Source organism: Kogia breviceps, chromosome 5 (genome assembly GCF_026419965.1).
Source record: "Kogia breviceps isolate mKogBre1 chromosome 5, mKogBre1 haplotype 1, whole genome shotgun sequence".
Classification (NCBI taxonomy): Eukaryota; Metazoa; Chordata; class Mammalia; order Artiodactyla; family Physeteridae; genus Kogia; species Kogia breviceps.
This window is the reverse complement of record NC_081314.1, coordinates 42,724,454-42,742,039: the sequence shown is the minus strand read 5'-3', so window position 1 is coordinate 42,742,039 and position 17,586 is coordinate 42,724,454. Positions and strand designations below refer to the sequence as shown.

The 17,586-nt window shown below is 39.1% G+C and overlaps 1 long non-coding RNA gene and 1 other non-coding gene across 4 annotated transcripts; one reads left to right on the top strand and one right to left on the bottom strand.

The window, feature by feature from the left end:
- Window positions 1-4,644: 4,644 nt before the first annotated feature.
- LOC131757913 (U6 spliceosomal RNA) lies at window positions 4,645-4,751 on the bottom strand. Its single transcript, XR_009336060.1, has one exon. It is a non-coding gene; the product is annotated as a U6 spliceosomal RNA (small nuclear RNA).
- A 5,680-nt stretch (window positions 4,752-10,431) lies between these two features.
- LOC136794321 (uncharacterized) lies at window positions 10,432-13,300 on the top strand. 3 transcript variants are annotated; one of them, XR_010840917.1, is made up of 3 exons: window positions 10,432-10,590; window positions 10,914-11,194; window positions 12,599-13,300. It is a non-coding gene; the product is annotated as an uncharacterized lncRNA (long non-coding RNA). The 3 variants fall into 3 exon arrangements; XR_010840915.1 differs by having other exon boundaries at window positions 10,449-10,590; window positions 11,049-11,194; XR_010840916.1 differs by having other exon boundaries at window positions 10,449-10,590; window positions 10,911-11,194.
- The last annotated feature ends 4,286 nt before the right edge of the window (window positions 13,301-17,586 follow it).

The window sequence follows — 17,586 nt, the reverse complement described above, 5'->3', positions numbered from 1 at the left end:
CCACCTCCGATTTTTTCCCTCAAGACTGCTTTGGCTGTTTGGGGTCTTTTCTGTCTCCATACAAATTTTAAGATTTCTTGTTCTAGTTCTGTAAAAAATGCCATTGGTAATTTGATAGGGATTGCATTGAATCTGTAGATTGCTTTGGGTAGTATAGTCATTTTCACAGTATTGATTCTTCCAATCCAAGAACATGGTATATCTCTCCATCTGTTTGTATCATCTTTAATTTCTTTCATTAGTGTCTTATAGTTTTCTGAATACAGGTCTTTTGTCTCCCTAGGTAGGTTTATACCTAGGTATTTTATTCTTTTTGTTGCAATGGTAAATGGGAGTATTTCCTTAATTTCTCTTTCATATTTTTCATCATTAGTGTATAGGAATGCAAGAGATTTCTGTGCAATAATTTTGTATCCTGCAACTTTACCAAATTCATTGATTAGCTCTAGTAGTTTTCTGGTGGCATCTTTAGGATTCTCTGTGTATAGTATCATGTCATCTGCAAACAGTGACAGTTTTACTTCTTCTTTTCCAATTTGTATTCCTTTTATTTCTTTTTCTTCTCTGACTGCCATGGCTAGGACTTCCAAAACTATGTTGAATAATAGGGGTAAGAGTGGACATCCTTGTCTTATTCCTGACCTTAGAGGAAATGCTTTCAGTTATTCACCATTGAGAATGATGTTTGCTGTGGGTTTGTCATATATGGTCTTTATTATGTTCAGATAGGTTCCCTCTATGCTCACTTTCTGGAGAGTTTTTATCATAAATGGGGGTTGAATTTTGTCAAAAGCTTTTTCTGCATCTATTGAGACGATCATATGGTTTTTATTCTTCAGTTTGTTAATATGGTGTATCACATTGATTGATTTGCATGTATTGAAGAATCCTTGCATCCCTGGGATAAATCCCACTTGATCATGGTGTATGATCCCTTTCATGTGTTCTTGGATTCTGTTTGCTAGTATTTTGTTGAGGATTTTTGCATCTATATTCACCAGTGATATATCTGTAATTTTCTTTTTTTGTAGTATCTTTGTCTGGTTTTGATATCAGGGTGATGGTGGCCTCATAGAATCAGTTTGGGAGTGTTCCTCCCTCTGCTGTATTTTGGAAGAGTTTGAGAAGGATAGGTGTTAGCTCTTCTCTAAATGTTTGATAGAAGTCACATGTGAAGCCATCTGGTCCTAGACTTTTGTTTGTTGGAAGATTTTTAATCACATTTTCAATTTCAGTGCTTGTGATTGGTCTGTTCATATTTTCTATTTCTTCCTGGTTCAGTCTTAGAAGGTTATACCTTCCTAAGAATGTGTCCATTTCTTCCAGGTTGTCCATTTTATTGGCATAGAGTTGCTTGTAATAGTCTCTTAGGATTCTTTGTATTTCTGCAGTGTCTGTTGTAACTTCTCCTTTTTCATTTGTAATTTTATTGATTTGAGTCCTCTCCCTCTTCTTCTTGATGAGTCTGGCTAATGTTTTATCAATTTTGTTTATCTTCTCAAAGAACCAGCTTTTAGTTTTATTGATCTTTACTATTGTTTTGTTCATTTCTATTTCATTTATTTCTGTTCTTATCTTTATCATTTCTTTCCTTCTACTAACTTTGGGGTTTTTTGTTCTTCTTTCTCTAGTTCCTTTAGGTGTAAGGTTAGATTGTTTATGTGAGATTTTTCTTGTTTCTTGAGATAGGATTGTACTGCTATAAACATTCCTCTTAGAACTGCTTTTGCTGCATCCCATAGGTTTTGGATCATCGTGGTTTTGTCGTCATTTGTCTCTAGGTATTTTTTTATTTCCTCTTTGATTTCTTCAGTGATCTCTTGGTTATTTAGTAATGTATTGTTTAGCCTCCATATGTTTGTGTTTTTTATGGTTTTTCCCTGCAGTTGATTTCTAATCTCATAGCATTGTGGTCAGAAAAGATGCTTGATATGATTTCAATTTTCTTAAATTTACTGAGGCTTGATTTGTGACCCAAGATGTGATCTATCTTGGAGAATGTTCCATGTGCACTTGAGAAGAAAGTGTAATCTCTTGGTTTTGGATGGACTGTCCTATAATTATCAATTAAATCTATCTGGTCTATTTCATTTAAAGCTTGTCTTTCCTGATTAATTTTCTGTTTGGATGATCTGTCCATGGGTGTAAATGAGGTGTTAAAGTCCCTCACTATTATTGTGTTACTGTTGATTTCCTCTTTTATAGCTGTTAGCAGTTGCCTTATGTATTGAGGTGCTTCTATATTGGGTGTATGTATATTTATAATAGTTATATCTTCTCCTTGGATTGATCCCTTGATCATTATGTAGTGTCCTTCCTTGTCTCTTGTAACATTCTTTATTTTAAAGTTTATTTTATCTGATATGACTATTGCCACTCCAGCTTTCTTTTGATTTCCATTTTCATGGAATATCTTTTTCCATCCCCTCACTTTCAGTCTGTATGTGTCCCTAGGTCTGAAGTGGATCTTTTGTAGACAACATATATACGGGTCTTGTTTTTGTATCCATTCAGCAAGCCTATGTCTTTTGGTTGGAGCATTTAATCCATTCAAGTTTAAGGTAATTATCGATATGTATGTTCCTATTACCATTTTCTTAATTGTTATGGGTTTGTTTATGTAGGTCCTTTTCTTCTCTTATGTTTCCCACTTAGAGAAGTTCCTTTAGCATTCGTTGTAGAGGTGGTTTGGTGGTGCTGAATTCTCTTAGCTTTTGCTTGTCTGTAAACGTTTTGATTTCTCTGTTGAATCTGAATGAGATCCTTGCTGGGTAGAGTAATCTTGTTGTAGGTTCTTCCCTTTCATCACTTTAAATATATTATGCCACCCCTTTCTGGCTTGTAGAGTTTCTGCTGAGAAATCAGCTGTTAACCTTATGGGATTTCTTTTGTATATTATTTGTCATTTTTCCCTTGTTGCTTTCAAAAATTTTTCTTTGTTTTAATTTTTGTCAATTTGATTACTATGTGTCTTGGCATGTTTCTCCTTGGGTTTATCCTTCCTGGGACTCTCTGAGCTTCCTGGACTTGGGTGGCTATTTCCTTTCCCTTGTTAGGGAAGTTTTCAACTATAATCTCTTCAAATATTTTCTCAGGTCCTTTCTCTCTCTCTTCTCTTTCTGGGACCCCTATAATGCAAATGTTGTTGCACTTAATGTTGTCCCAGATGTCTCTTAGGCTGTCTTCATTTCTTTTCATTCTTTATTCTGTTCCGCAGCAGTGAATTCCACCATTCCGTCTTCCAGGTCACTTATCCGTTCTTCTGCCTCAGTTATTCTGCTATTGATTCCCTCTAGTGTATTTTTCATTTCAGTCATTGTATTGTTCATCTCTGTTTGTTTGTTCTTTAATTCTTCTAGGTCTTTGATAAACATTTCTTGCATCTTCTCGATCTTTGCCTCCATTCTTTTTCCGAGGTCCTGGATCATCTTCACTATCATTATTGTGAATTCTTTTTCTGGAAAGTTGCCTATCACCACTTCATTTAGTTGTTTCTCTGGGGGTTTATGTTGTTCCTTCATCTGGTACAAAGTCCTCTGCCTTTTCATTTTGTCTGTCTTTCTGTGAATATGGTTTTCCTTCCACAGGGTGCAGAGTTGTAGTTCTTCTTGCGTCTGCTCAAGCAAGCATGGTTTTTAAATAAAAAGTTAATTTCTTCAACAAGGGATGATAATATGTTTTCCTCCCTCATTGCAGAAATGCAGCCCATCTCTCAGGAGGGACATACAGATATTGGCAGCCTTGTTTAAAAACAGTAAGCACAGTCTGATTATTCCATCTGCTTCCCCTGAGAAAGAAAAATAATTACATGGCAGTTTCAGTGGCCTTGGATTCCATGTAGGGAATTTTATTAATACATTGTATTCACTTTGAGAAAACATCTGAAGGAAAATTATTTTAGAGTTGAATGGGAGAGAGTTGGTTATTAGAGTAAGTGGCAGTTTTAGAACATGGCCCCAAGTCTTTTGACACTCCTTTCATGGAGAGGTGATGGTGCGTGGGGGTCCTATGGGCACACTTTTTTTCTTTTAATTGAAGTATAGTTGATTTAAAATGTTGTGTTGGGGCTCCCCTGGTGGCGCAGTGGTTGAGAGTCCGCCTGCCGATGCAGGGGACACGGGTTCGTGTCCCGGTCCGGGAAGATCCCACATGCCGCAGAGCGGCTGGGCCCGTGAGCCATGGCCGCTGAGCCTGCGCGTCCGGAGCCTGTGCTCCGCAACGGGAGAGGCCGCAACAGTGAGAGGCCCGTGTACCGCAAAATAAATAAATAAATAAAATAAAATGTTGTGTTAATTTCTGCTGTACAGCAAAATGACTTAGTTATACACATATATTCATTCTTATATTCTTTTCCATTATGGTTTATCCCAGGAGATTGGTTATAGTTCCCCATGCTATACAGTAGAACCTCGTTGTCCATGCATTCTAAATGCAATAGTTTGCATCTACTAACCCCAGACTCCCAGTCCATCCCCCCCACCCCCCTCCCCCTTGGCACCCAGAAGTCTGTTCTCTATATCTGTGAGTCTGTTTCTGTTTTGTACATAGGTTCATTTGTGCTGTATTTTAGATTCCACATATAAGTGATATCATATGGTATTTATTTTTCTCTTATTTCACTTAGTATGATAATCTCTAGTTGCAAAAAATATGGAATGCTTCACAAATTTGCGTGTCATCCTTGGGCAGCAGCCATGCTAATCTTTTCTGTATTGTTCCAATTTTAGTGTATGTGCTCCCAAAGCAAGCACTGGGCACACTTCTTGATTCTGGGCAGGGTTATGACTCCTTCAACCAAGAGACTACAGTGGACACAATAATGAGGCTGGGTCATAAAAGGTAATGCAGCATCAGCCTTACACACTAGAACACTCAAGCTTGGAGCCCTGAGCTGCCATGTAAAAGTCTAACTACCCTGAGAACATTAGCTGTAGGGAAATCAAGCCACATAAAGAAGACAAGTGCAATTACTTCTGTTGGCAGTCCCAGGCCCTGAGGCAGCCCAGCCCAAGGGATGAGACCTGAAATCTGAAGGAGGAGAGGTCCACCATCCCTGCTGTGCCCAGTCTGATTCCTGACCCACAAAACCTGTGAACATAATCAAATTGTTGTTTCAAGATGCTGAATTTGGGTCAAATCGTTATGCAGCAAAAGTAATTGCAAAAGAGTATGAGGGTCGAAGACATGTCAATATGAATGGGTAGATTCATTATCCAAAAATATTCCAGTCATCTGCAGAATGGAAGTTTATAATACTTTGGAATAAAAGTTTTTCCAAAATAATCTGGAGTAATCTTTGCACTTGTTTTCTATTATAGCTTCAGAGCAATGAAACATATAAAGCCCATCCCTTGTTCATGCTTTCTGTTCAAATTGCTTCTTAATTGTGAAAACCTCTATCTTAGTCATAAGACAGAAGGATAAAGTTAGTCAACCTTGCTGTTTGAACCCCCATTTCAAATTTTATCCCGTGAATGCAGATGTGAGTAAACTGCATCCTCAAGCTTCCTAATAAGAGAATGGATTAGCATAACTTCTCAGGTGACAATGCTATTTCATGTCTATATGTTTCACAGTTCTAGCAGTAAAAATGCTAATACTATTGCTGACATTTAAAAAACTAATATGACCCTTATTTTTGTTTGTATTTTAAAGCCACAAAAAATAAAATTAACCCCCAACAATGCTCCTGCTTTTTTTTTCCTTAAAACACAGTATATGATAAGGATAATGATAAAGTCCTATTAATATATAAAATGCTCATTAGAATAAGCAAACTTTGTGTCTACCATCCTGGAATCCAGGTTCTCAACTTATGGTAAGGTACAAGGTATACAAGTTGAAGAATCACCACCCTGGAATGTAGAATTTTTAAAAAAATGTAGTGAGGTGGACGGACATAGACTCTGTCATACAGAGTGAAGTAAGTCAGAAAGAGAAAAGCAAATACCGTGTGCTAACACATATATATGGAATCTAAAAAGGCGGTACTGATGAACCTAGTGGCAGAGCAGGAATAAAGATGCAGACGTAGAGAATGTACTTGAGGGCACAGGGAGGGAAGGGGAAGCTGGGATAAATTGAGAGAGTGGCATGGACATATATACCCTACCAAATGTAAAATAGATAGCTAGTGGGAAGCAGCTGCATAGCACAGGGAGATCAACTCGATGCTTTGTGATGACCTAGAGGGGTGGGATAGGGGAGGGAGACTCAACAGGGAAGGAATATGGGGATATATGTATACATATAGCTGATTCACTTTGTTGTACTTTGTTGTACAGCAGAAACTAACACAACACTGTAAGGCATCTATACTCCAATAAAGATGTGAACTATATAAAAAACAAATAAGATAAAATTCAGAAAAAGAAAGATGTGAAAAAAATGTAGAACAGTGCTTCTGTGAATTGTTGAATTCAAGGTAGACAAATAGTATTACACAGATATTATGGGAATAATAGAATTTATCATTTTCTATTTTTACTATTCAGCTACCAAATGTCATTGAAATGAATAATTCTTTTTTATTTTTCCTCCAACTCTATCAAGATATAATTGGCATATAATATTACATAAGTTTAAGGTGCACAATGTGATGATTTGATACAAATATATATTGCTAAATGTTTACCACAATAAGAGTAGTTAACACATCCTTCACCTCACATACAGTAATTACCATTTTTTGTTGTTGTTATTATGTTGAGAACATTTAAGATCTACTCTTACTGGGAAAACTGGATAAGCACGTGCAGAAGAATTTGACCCTTATCTTACGTCACTCAAAAAGATTAACTCAAAATGGATTAAAGACTTAAACATAAGACCTGAAACCCTAAAACTCCTAGAAGAAAACATAGCTGAAAAGCTCCTTGTCATTGGTCTTGGCAGCAATTTCCTGGATATGACACCAAAGGCACAAGCAACAAAAGCAAAAATCAATAGGTGGGACTACATCAAATTAAAAAGCTTTTGCACAGCAAAAGGAACAACCAACGAAATGAAAAAGCAACCTACAGAATGGAAGAATATATTTGCAAACCATATATCTGATAAGTCGTTCCAAAGTACTTAAAGAATTCATACAACTCAGCAAAAACAACAAAAAACCTTATTAAAAAGTAGGCAGAGGAATAGAATAGAGTTTTCAAAAACAACAGACAAATGGTCAACAGGCACATGAAAAGATGCTCCACACTACTAATCATCAGGGAAATGCAAATCAGAACCACAAGATATCACCTCATTCCTGTTAGAATGGCCATAGTTAAAAAGACAAGTGATAACAAGTGTTAGCAAAAGGTGTGAAGAAAAGGGAATCCTTTTGCACTGTTGGTGGGAATGCAGACTGGTACAGCCACTATGGAGAACAGTATGGAGTTTCTTCAAACAATTAAAAAATAGAACTACCGTATGATCCAGCAATCCCACTTCTGGGTATATATTCAAAGGAACTGAAATCAGGATCTCATCAAGATATCCACACTCCCATGTTTATTGCTGTATTATTTCACAATAGCCAAGATCTGGAAACAACCTAAGCATCCATTAATTGATGAATGGATGAAGAAAATGTGGTGTATATATAATGGAATACTATTCAGACATGAGAAAGAAGGAAATTCTGCTGTTTGAGACAACTTAGATGAAACTTGAGGGCAGTGTGCTAAGTGAAATAAGTCAGACAGAGTAAAACAAATACTATATGATCTCACTTATATGTGGAATCTAAAAAAGCCAAACTCAGAAAGCAGAGTCACCAGGAGCTAGGGGGTGGAGGAAATGGCAAAGTACTGGTGAAAGGGTACAAACTTCCAATTAGAAGATTAACAAGTTCTGGGGATTTAATGCACAGCATGGAGACTATAACTAATAATACTGTATTATATTTGAATGTTGCTAAGAGAGTAGATCCTAAATATTCTCACCACAGAAAAAGAAATGGTAATTATGTAACAGGAGGGAGGTGTTAGCTAACTATGGTGGTAATAATTTTGCAATACATGAATGTATCAAATCAGCACATTGCACACCTCATACAATGTTGTCAATTATATCTCAATAAAGCAGGGGGAATAAAAAAATCTACTCTCTAAGCAACTTTCAAGTATATAATACAGTATTGTTAACTATAGTCACCATCCTGTACACTACATGCCCAGAACGCATTCCTCTTACAACTGTAGTTGGTACCCTATGACTAATATCTCCACATTTCTTCTACCAGCCCCTGGTAAACACCATTCTACTGTCTGTTTCTGAGTTTGACTTTTGAAAATTCTACGTGTGAGATCATACAGTATTTGTCCCTCTTTATTTGACTTATTTCACTTAGCATAATGCCCTCAAGCTTCCAATTATTTTTAAATGATGGAATACAGAGCAGTGTATTTTCTTTCATGAAGGGAATTAAGACATAAACCAAACTTCAGGAGTAACTTTGAATGCTTTAGCAAAATACAAAGTATGTTTCCAGCCAACTTCTGCAAGTTATTGTTAACCAAGCAGAATAAGACAGACACCAAAGAGAGAAATTGATAATAAGAGAGCATACTTCAGTCAGTTGGCAATAGTGTACTTTAATGAACTCTATTATTCATTTTAAATTAGATGTTAATTCCTTATTATTATACATATTCACTCAGAGGCTATGGAATTGGAAATAGCAGCAGAGGTTCTGCTGCCTGTAACACTGGGCAAGGGATTCTCTGGGCTTTAGGTTCCCCAAGTGTAGAACAAGGATAACAAAAACCACCGGCAGGACTGGGCACAGGGGCCAACACGTTGAGAAGCCTACGGGGTGGCATGTAGTCTGCAATCACTGGTATATTATTTTATTATTTCACAGGTAGAACCCCTGTGATTGTTTCTTCTGGGGCAGCTAAAGCTACAGGTTTATTCTGTGAAAGACACAACTTATCTGAGGCAATGCATCACAGAGGCATGTGCAGGGACTGATTGAAAGTGATGTGTTTCTTGAGTTTTATAGAAACTACCTACAGCTATGTTGTTATTTTACGTTGAGTTTTGTATAATTTAGAGCATGTCTCTGTTTATATATATTTTTCTCCTCTTTCTGATTCTAAACAGCTCACCACACACTCCGTCCTTTCTTCTGTCTCTCCCTCTCTTTTCTTTCCTTCACTACTCTCTCTCTTACACACTCCTACTTTCACTGAACATCTATGGAAAGAAGTAGGAGGCAGCTTTTAGAAGAGGAAATTTTATATCTAACTATATACATACTATATATCTAACTAATCCCCCCCCCCAAACAAAACACCCTTAAAACAAGGAAATAAACTTTAAAAAGTCTTCTATTTCCTTTTATGGTCATTTAGGGAGAGGCATTTAAAGGAGGAAGGAAAGGCTGGCTCAACTATCACAAAACAACAACAAAAAAACCAGAGGAAGTTAAAGAAATAGAGAAAGCAAAGGGGAGGGAGGGGAGAAAGAAAACTCAGGAAGAAAACGAAAATCATGGAAAGTGGAAAAAAACAAGTGAGGTAGGAAGACAAGAAAAGAGGCAATAAAAGCTCAAGCTCAGCGGGTTCTAAAGACAGTCTTAGTCACGCTGGCCAGATTACTCGTATGGTGAAAGCAGTGGCCTGAATTCCACCCCTCTCAGGCAAATCACAGAAATCTTTGGGTCAATTTCATTGCCTGTAAAATGTAGACAAAACCTTTGCCCCTTATAAGTTTAAATTCTCATTTTATTTCTGATAACTTTTCACGTTGTCTTTAAGCAGCTTACAAAATGATTAATCACGGCTTCAAGTTCTTTAATAGCTTTTTATACCCAGCATTTCAAAATGCCACCCCTGGATTATTCAAATGGAAACTAAGTTAAAATCACATTAATCTCATCAAGCCGGACTAGGTACTGCTTATCCCAGCCTCCATACACAAAGTCGTCATTTTATGGATGTCACTCTTCCACTTTGCACACTAAGGGCACACATAAAAACGACAAGCAAAAGCCTTCAAATAAACCCAAATAACAACACATTTTACAGTTCTCTTTTAACAGAACTCCCAGTTTGGAAGATCAACTAGGGTGAGAGGGCGTGTTCACCCTTATTAGGAAACGGGCACAGTTTAAAGGCTTAATTCGAAGTCAGGAAATTACAAAAGAGGCTTCCTTTCCAAGAGAGGTTCAGGCCAGGGGAGGAGCAGACGACCTTCCTACCCACCCCGCCCTGCACTCGGCATCAGATTAGGACTAAGCCGCAGGATTCTGCCGCTGACGTCAAAAGAGGCCGGCTGCTGGGAGGGGCGGCGGGAAGGGCGGGCGACGACGCGACTGCGCAGGGGCGGAAGGCGGACGCACGGAGAAAGCACGCGAGCTAGATCCGGCAGCTGGCGGAGGGAGCCGCACGACCGCGGCCACGCGAGGGCAGGGCGCGCCGCGCGTGCGCGGGGCGTGGCTATAGTTCTGCAGTTTTTCCGGCATGTGAGCGTCTCTTCCCGGCCGCCTTCGCGGCCTGGCGGGCTCAGGCCTTCCTAGAAATGATGGGGTTGGCCCTCTCCTCCGTCATGACCGTTGTGAAATCATTACGCCCCCGGAGTCCACGGCAGCCCAGCCAGGTTTTGCACGTGTTCATTGTCCCCGGGCCGAGTACGGTCAAACTTTGCGGGGGTAGCGGGGCTTGGGGCGGGGCGGTGGTGGGGTCTGCACTCCCGGCACTTGTCTCGCGGGGTGTGGGCCCCAGGCTGACGCCGACTTGGTTGAAGGGGTTTCCAACTGACCACCCCCTTCGTTCACTTCCCCCACGGTAGAGCCCTCCGGGAAACCCACCTCTAGATCTGGGATGGCCCTTTAGCAGCTGGAGAAGGGAGTTACCGCCAGAGTCCTTCCGTAAAAATTGTAAATGCTGTAATAACTAATTAAATTCACTTTCTCAAAGCAGGCAGAATGTTGTGAGGTTCTTTATTGAGAAGGGCGAGCAAAGGGCAAGTGATGCTTGGTCTTCGCGTTTAAAAACAGTTCCTGAAACTATTGAGGGGATACAGTGGAGCTTTTCCAGCTTGTCTCTTCCCTGCAGCCACCTATTTCTCCCTGAACTTCCTCAGCCCAAGGAAGAGAGACCAGCTTGGGATTTCCGGGTCTACAGATGCAAAGCAGCCTAAAAGGAATCATATTAACAATGCCTAAAAGAGCCCACCTCCAGATCCTTTTTTAACTTGGAAGGTGAGATAGTCCTGCTGGGACTGAATGAATAAATATACACTAGTGATTAAACGTATGTATAAGACTATGTTCGTTATGTTTCTGTTCTGAAAATTAGGTATGCACTAGATATTTTTAAACCGAAAGGCAAAGCAATTAGTAACCCAGCAGACATCTCCCACTGACTCATGCTTCCCACCTTAAGGAGTAACTGGATTGCTTTTGAGATTCCAGTGTATGAAAATGCTATACACTTAAAGCAATTATATGTCAGCTCTAAGTAGTTGCTCTCAGGCTGTAGGATTTAGATACCTCTGAATTGTTTCCTGTTTTGTGAATAGAGAACTCTGTGGTAGTTTTAATTGGACGTCATGTGCCCCTTGCTGTGAAGCTTAGAGAAAGATTCAACATCATCTATGGAGTATTCCTGGGAAAATATTTAACCTGAATCTAATCATAATCTAATCACTGACAACTCCGAATTAAGGAACATGCTGCAAAATAGTTGACCTGGAATCATGAAAGATATCATAAAAGACAAAACCCTAGGGAATTGTTCTAAATTAAAGAAATGTGACAACTGGATGCAGGGAACTTGATATGAGGCTCATTTATTTTTATTTTATTATTTTTTAAAGAGGCTTATTTATTTTTATTTCATAATGTTCAAAATGGCTAATGTGGTCCTCAGATTCCCAGAAGTTACCTGCTGTTCCCTCTGAGAAAACTAATTAAATGTGTAGGGAGCTTCAGAAAAGCTGATTCTTATTATTCCTAAAAGTTTCTTCCGTGAAAGACCACTTGCGTTAAACACTTATCGGAAACAGAAAACACTACTAAATGAGGTCAGCTACTTCACTGCTCAAAATTATAACTCAATCCTTAAAAGGAAAATGGAATCATTTTTAAAATGTCATTTTTAGGGACTTGCTGGCCCTTTCTATTTTTAATTGCCTAGGCCCAGTTAGAGGGAAACAAACAAAGAATAATAAAAATGAAACTACTAGAAAAGCTTGAGGAAGTAAATGTTCTTTTATTTTATTATTCTTAATATTATAGCTTGAAGTAATTACTGCTTTACACCCTCCAGAGGTCCTGAGAGCCTCTAGAAATGAGGGCCTGTTCCTGAGTCCTTCACCTTCCAGCCCCTACCTACCTCTGCAGACTCATCAGTCCCTGGTGTACACACACTGTATTCTCACACACCAGAATATTCCTGGTGTAAGTCTTCTTTCAATTAAAATAGGTTTAAGATGAAATGGATAAAAAGGAAGTTATCTGTTCACATAACTGAAAATCCCAGGGGTAGCATATAGGATATGACTACAAGGAGGGGCCCATATGAAGTCTTGGATTGGGTTTCCATCTCTGGTCTCTGTTCTTTTTCTCTGCTGACTTCATTCTCAAACTGGTTCTCTTCTGCAGCTCCAGGCTTACGTCCTCCTTTCAGCAGTCCCAGCAGGAACAAGCACCTCTCTGCCTCCCCTGGCCAGGAGTACAGCCAAAGCCCTGGACTTGGCTGTTGTCCTGAACCAGTCACTGGGAGGAAGTGGGGAAGAGGTCAGCCCCACCTCAGCCACCTACAGTGAGAACGGAGAAGTTGTGGGTCCCCCAGGGAAAATGAAAGAAGGGAGACTGAACGCTGGGCAGGCTGAAACACAGTGTCCACTGTGTTTCTCAACACACCCAGCAATCTCATACCTCCCTGCCCCGGCCCCTGTTTTTCCTCTGCCTAAAATGCTCCTCCACAGTTATCCTTCTGACAAACACCTGTGCAGCCTTTAAAAGCCAGACCACACGTCACCTCCTTTTTGCCACCTTCTCTGTCTGTAAAATTACTCCATCCTTGGAACCGTTTCAGTACCTCATACCTATTTTCTATTATTATCAGACTGAATTGGATATTTTTAGAATAATTAATTGCAATTATATAAGTAATATATATTCATTATTAAAAAATTCAAAGAGTAATATCACTCAAAGAGTGGCCCATGGACTGTCACCAAACTCTGAACTGTTTGTTACGGTCCTCAATAAGTAGAGAAATTGAGAGTGAGTCTAAAACTTGTTTTGGCAATTTGACAGAACTTTATGTCTGTTGAATCTAACAATAAACAATTCACGGGACTTCCCTGGTGGTGCAGTGGTTAAGAATCCGCCTGCCAATGCAGAGGACATGGGTTCGAGCCCTGGTCCTGGAAGATTCCACATGCCGCGGAGCAACTAAGCCCGTGCTGTACAACTACTGAGCCTGCTCTCTGGAGCCCACAAGCCATAACTACTGAGCCTGGGTGCCACAACTACTGAAGCCCACACACCCCAAGTACTGAAGCCCATGCGCCTAGAGCCTGGCTCCACAGCAAGAGAAGGCACAGCAATGAGAAACCCACGCACCACAATGAAGAGTAGCCCCCACTCTCTGCAACTAGAGAAAGCCCACGCGCAACAACGAAGACCCAATGCAGCCAATAAATAAATACATTAATAATAATAATAATAATAATAATTTGCCTCTATTTGCATGGCTATTTATTGAGTGACAGGATTTTTTTTTTTCCCAGTAAGTCAACTACGGAGCTTCCAATACTTTCAGCCATTGGGTTCCACTTCCTCCATACCGAGATTATTAAAAGAGGTAAAATCATCTAATGTGCTTTAAAGCCTTGCCACTTAGTAAAGCTCTTAGACTAGCAGTATCAGTATCACTTGGGAGTTTTTTTGGAAATGGGGCTCTCAGTCTCCACCAGGTAATTTGTATACATCTTAAAGTTTGAGAAGCACTTCTTAAAGAATATCAGGAAATAGCAACTCTCACTGCACTGGTTTTCTATAACTGCTGTTTAAAATTACAACAAATTTAGTGGCTTAAAGCAACTAAATTATATTATCTTACAGTTCTGCAAGTTAGAAGCCCTAAATTAGTTTCAATGGGCCAAAACCCAGGTGTTGGCAGGGTCACACTCCTTTGATGTGGTCTGTTTGGAAGTCATGCCAATAAGCTCTTCTTACTCTTGAACTGCTGACTAAAACTAAGACTGGTTGGCCAATTTTTGACATGAAGTACCATAATGAATAAATCCATCCAAGGACCAGCTTGACTGGATTATTTGCAATCAGCAGATAGTTACTGAGTAGCTATTTGCAGCCTCATCTTTGGACCTTAATTTCTTTGCTTGAATAAAAGAGATGAGAGTAGATACTAACTTTAATCTAGCTCCAAAAGCAAACCTGTGGTTTTGTTAGCTTTACAGTTCAGTTTATCAAATTGGCACTGGCCTTAACTCTTGGTCACACATGCCCAGTTTCTGGAAACACCTCCAAAAACTCTCAGAGCTTTGGTCCATACTCAGTCACCAAACGACTTCACTATATTATTTCTGTGAGGTCCTGTCCTCTCAACTGCAACTCTCTGGGCACAGCAATTCCAACAGGCCTCCTGTTCTGCAGTCCAGGCCTATACAGAACAGAGGTTGTGGGCTATTTAAGTAGCCCACTGTGAGGACACAGAATAGAGCAGAAGTGGAAACATGGCTGATCTGCTACAAAGTGCTGCAAAAATAACAGGATAAATTGGGACCTGTAGCTCTCTGTTAGGGAGAGAGGGCTGTGGTGATAGGACAGGCACTTGAAGATGGAACTGACTTCTGGATGGAAAGGAGAAAGCAAGACCAGGCTGCCTATGGAAGGCCCTCGGAGAAAAACATGCAATTCAGTCCACAAGTTCTGATTACGTAGCTACCATATACACAGTGTCTATCAGGTTCTGTAGAGAATGCAAATAAATGCAAAAATGGTCTTATTTTTAAGGAGTCAATGAATTCACCCATGAACTAATCAAGTAACAACAATGCACGATAGTATGGAATCATATGTCAAAATATATACTAAAGGTCATAAATGCTAGGTCTTGGTTCAAGTTGAGACATAGAGGGGAATAAGGTGAGGTGGTAATGGGATAAGGAAATGAGTGACAAGGTAAGTTAAGATTGTGGAAAGCCTCAATTGCCAAAAGGTGTTTGATCTCTATCTTTTATCTTCAACATTTTTTTTTGAGGAAGTGGAAGAAGTAAACTGATATTTCAAGAGCAATTTAGAGATGTCCCAGGATGAACGAGGGATGGGAGAGACTGTAGGCAAGAAGACCATTTAGAAAGCTACTGTGATGGTCCAGGCATGAGATAACAGCAGATATAGTAGAATAGAACAGGCAGATTCAAGAACAATTTCCTTCCTTGAAGGAAGGAACAACAGGACTTAGTGACTAAAATACAATAAAGAAGAAATAACCAAAGATGAGTCTGAGGTTCAAGATGTCTGGATGATCAGAGTCAAAGAATTTTAGACCTGCAAGGGGTCCAGTTGGACTCCCTCACTTTAAGAAATAAGAAAACGGTGGTTAAGTGTCAGAACTGGTTCTCTGCAGAGCCAGCAGCAGAATGCCCAGGCCAGTGCTATTATGAGATTTACCAAGCAGTATATGCCTGAGTGTTAATTACATATAAATCATGTTCGGTCCCAACCAGTGGACCACCAGGGAATTCCCCAGAATGACTATTTCTAATGATGAGAGCAACCAGACCAGAATGCATTGTCATATAACTGCCACAGGACTAAATGAAAAAGTCATGTAACTACATGAATAGTTCATGTGTAAAGTCAGATAGTGTCTGATTTCTGCCATAAATAGAAACTTGATGAGCAACTTCTTAAGGTTCTAAGTGCTCCCTGTTGACATTAACCGTAATGACTTATACCTTCTCTGACTGCTTTTTGCACTTACTAGTCACCTTGACATTTGTCTGTGTGTGTACCATTCCCTTTATTAAGAGTGTACCTCCATCTAGGCGGGGGACTTACATTTCATTTGTCCTTAGCCTAAATTACAGTGTTGTGTTATTAAATTCTGCTGGTCTAACCAATTGCTGAAGAAATTAATGAAATTATGCCAATTGTAATTTTAGGATTAAAGAACCTGAATGTTTAAATATTAATGAAAAACATGCTCCCCTGAGAGGCTGCAGAGACTAATGGAATGAGAACTGATTTAAGTATCAGGAATATGATTCTTCAGTAGCCCCCAGGAGGTTACAGATAATTCCATTTTTCTCTTCAGTCATCATCTGAAGTCTGCAGGTCTTGGTAAGTAAAACTGCAACTTTAATTATCATTGATTTCCTTTTAGACATGGGAGAACTCAGGGTATACTAGTACTACGACCTCTGTTTGTTGAGAAAGAATATACAAAATATAATATAGACTTACCATTCTATTTTTATTTCGAATGACAACTCAGTCATTTACCTTCTTTTTAAAAAAATTTATTTTATTGACGTGTAGTTGATTTACAATGTTGTGTTAATTTCTGCTGCAAAGTGCTTCAGTTATACATATATATTTTTTTCATATTCATTTACCTTCTTAATGGAACAGTCTCACTTGTCTGAACTCATTGCTACTAAAGATTTTATGCAATTAAAACATACGCTTTACCTCTCCCTATTCTGGATCCTTTATAACTCTGAATAGGTCTTAGTCTTTCCACATTTTAATGTTGATGTTTTGGAAGTAGGTACATGGAAAAGCAACTTTCTTCAAAATAACTCAGGAATAATGTAACCTTTTCAAACCATGATTTTTCTGGAATTTGACTCTTAAAAGGATAGTCAAAAGTTTTTTTCAACTCCAGTCCTTAGACAACCTTGTGGAGCAGAGCCACTGGACCCATTACTTTCCATCTTCTGCATTAGTCATGAATTTTTTTTTAAAGTTAAAATTATAAGTATCAATAACATCACAGTTTAATGAGTTAATGCTAATCATATAAAATGTCGGCCCACTTCCTCTACCACCGTTGTTGAGCCTGAAGGGAGGAACAGTGAAAATAATCATGTCTATTGGATATAATTTGGGGTAGAGTCAGAAGGGAGTGGGAAATGGGCACAAAGTCGTGGAATAGTTTGTGTGGTTCTGCACTTCTGGAAATGATTGCCAGACACAGGAGGTGTGGGGAACAGGGAGGTCCACCTGGAAAAGATATCAGGAGTAGAGCAAGTAACCCCTCCTTCTCCCGGAACTTCTCACTCCTATGCTTGTGAACTTTTTTAGATTAATCATAGACCTAGAGATTAAAAAAAATTATGAAATATATCAAGACATCACCAAATCAGCCTGTTGGAGAGGCATGGTGGGAGACCCTCTAAATATTAGAAAAATGTTCCATTAAGAAATTAAAAATAAATATTACTCTCAAGTCATTACAAATATAGGTGGTGATTTATTTCACTGAAGCTCAATGTTTCAATGAAGCATATCACCAATTAGGTTTCTTTTCCCCTCTTTATTTTGAAATAATTGAAGCTTACCCCACTGATACTATCTTACACAACCATACTAGATGATCAGAACCAGGAAAA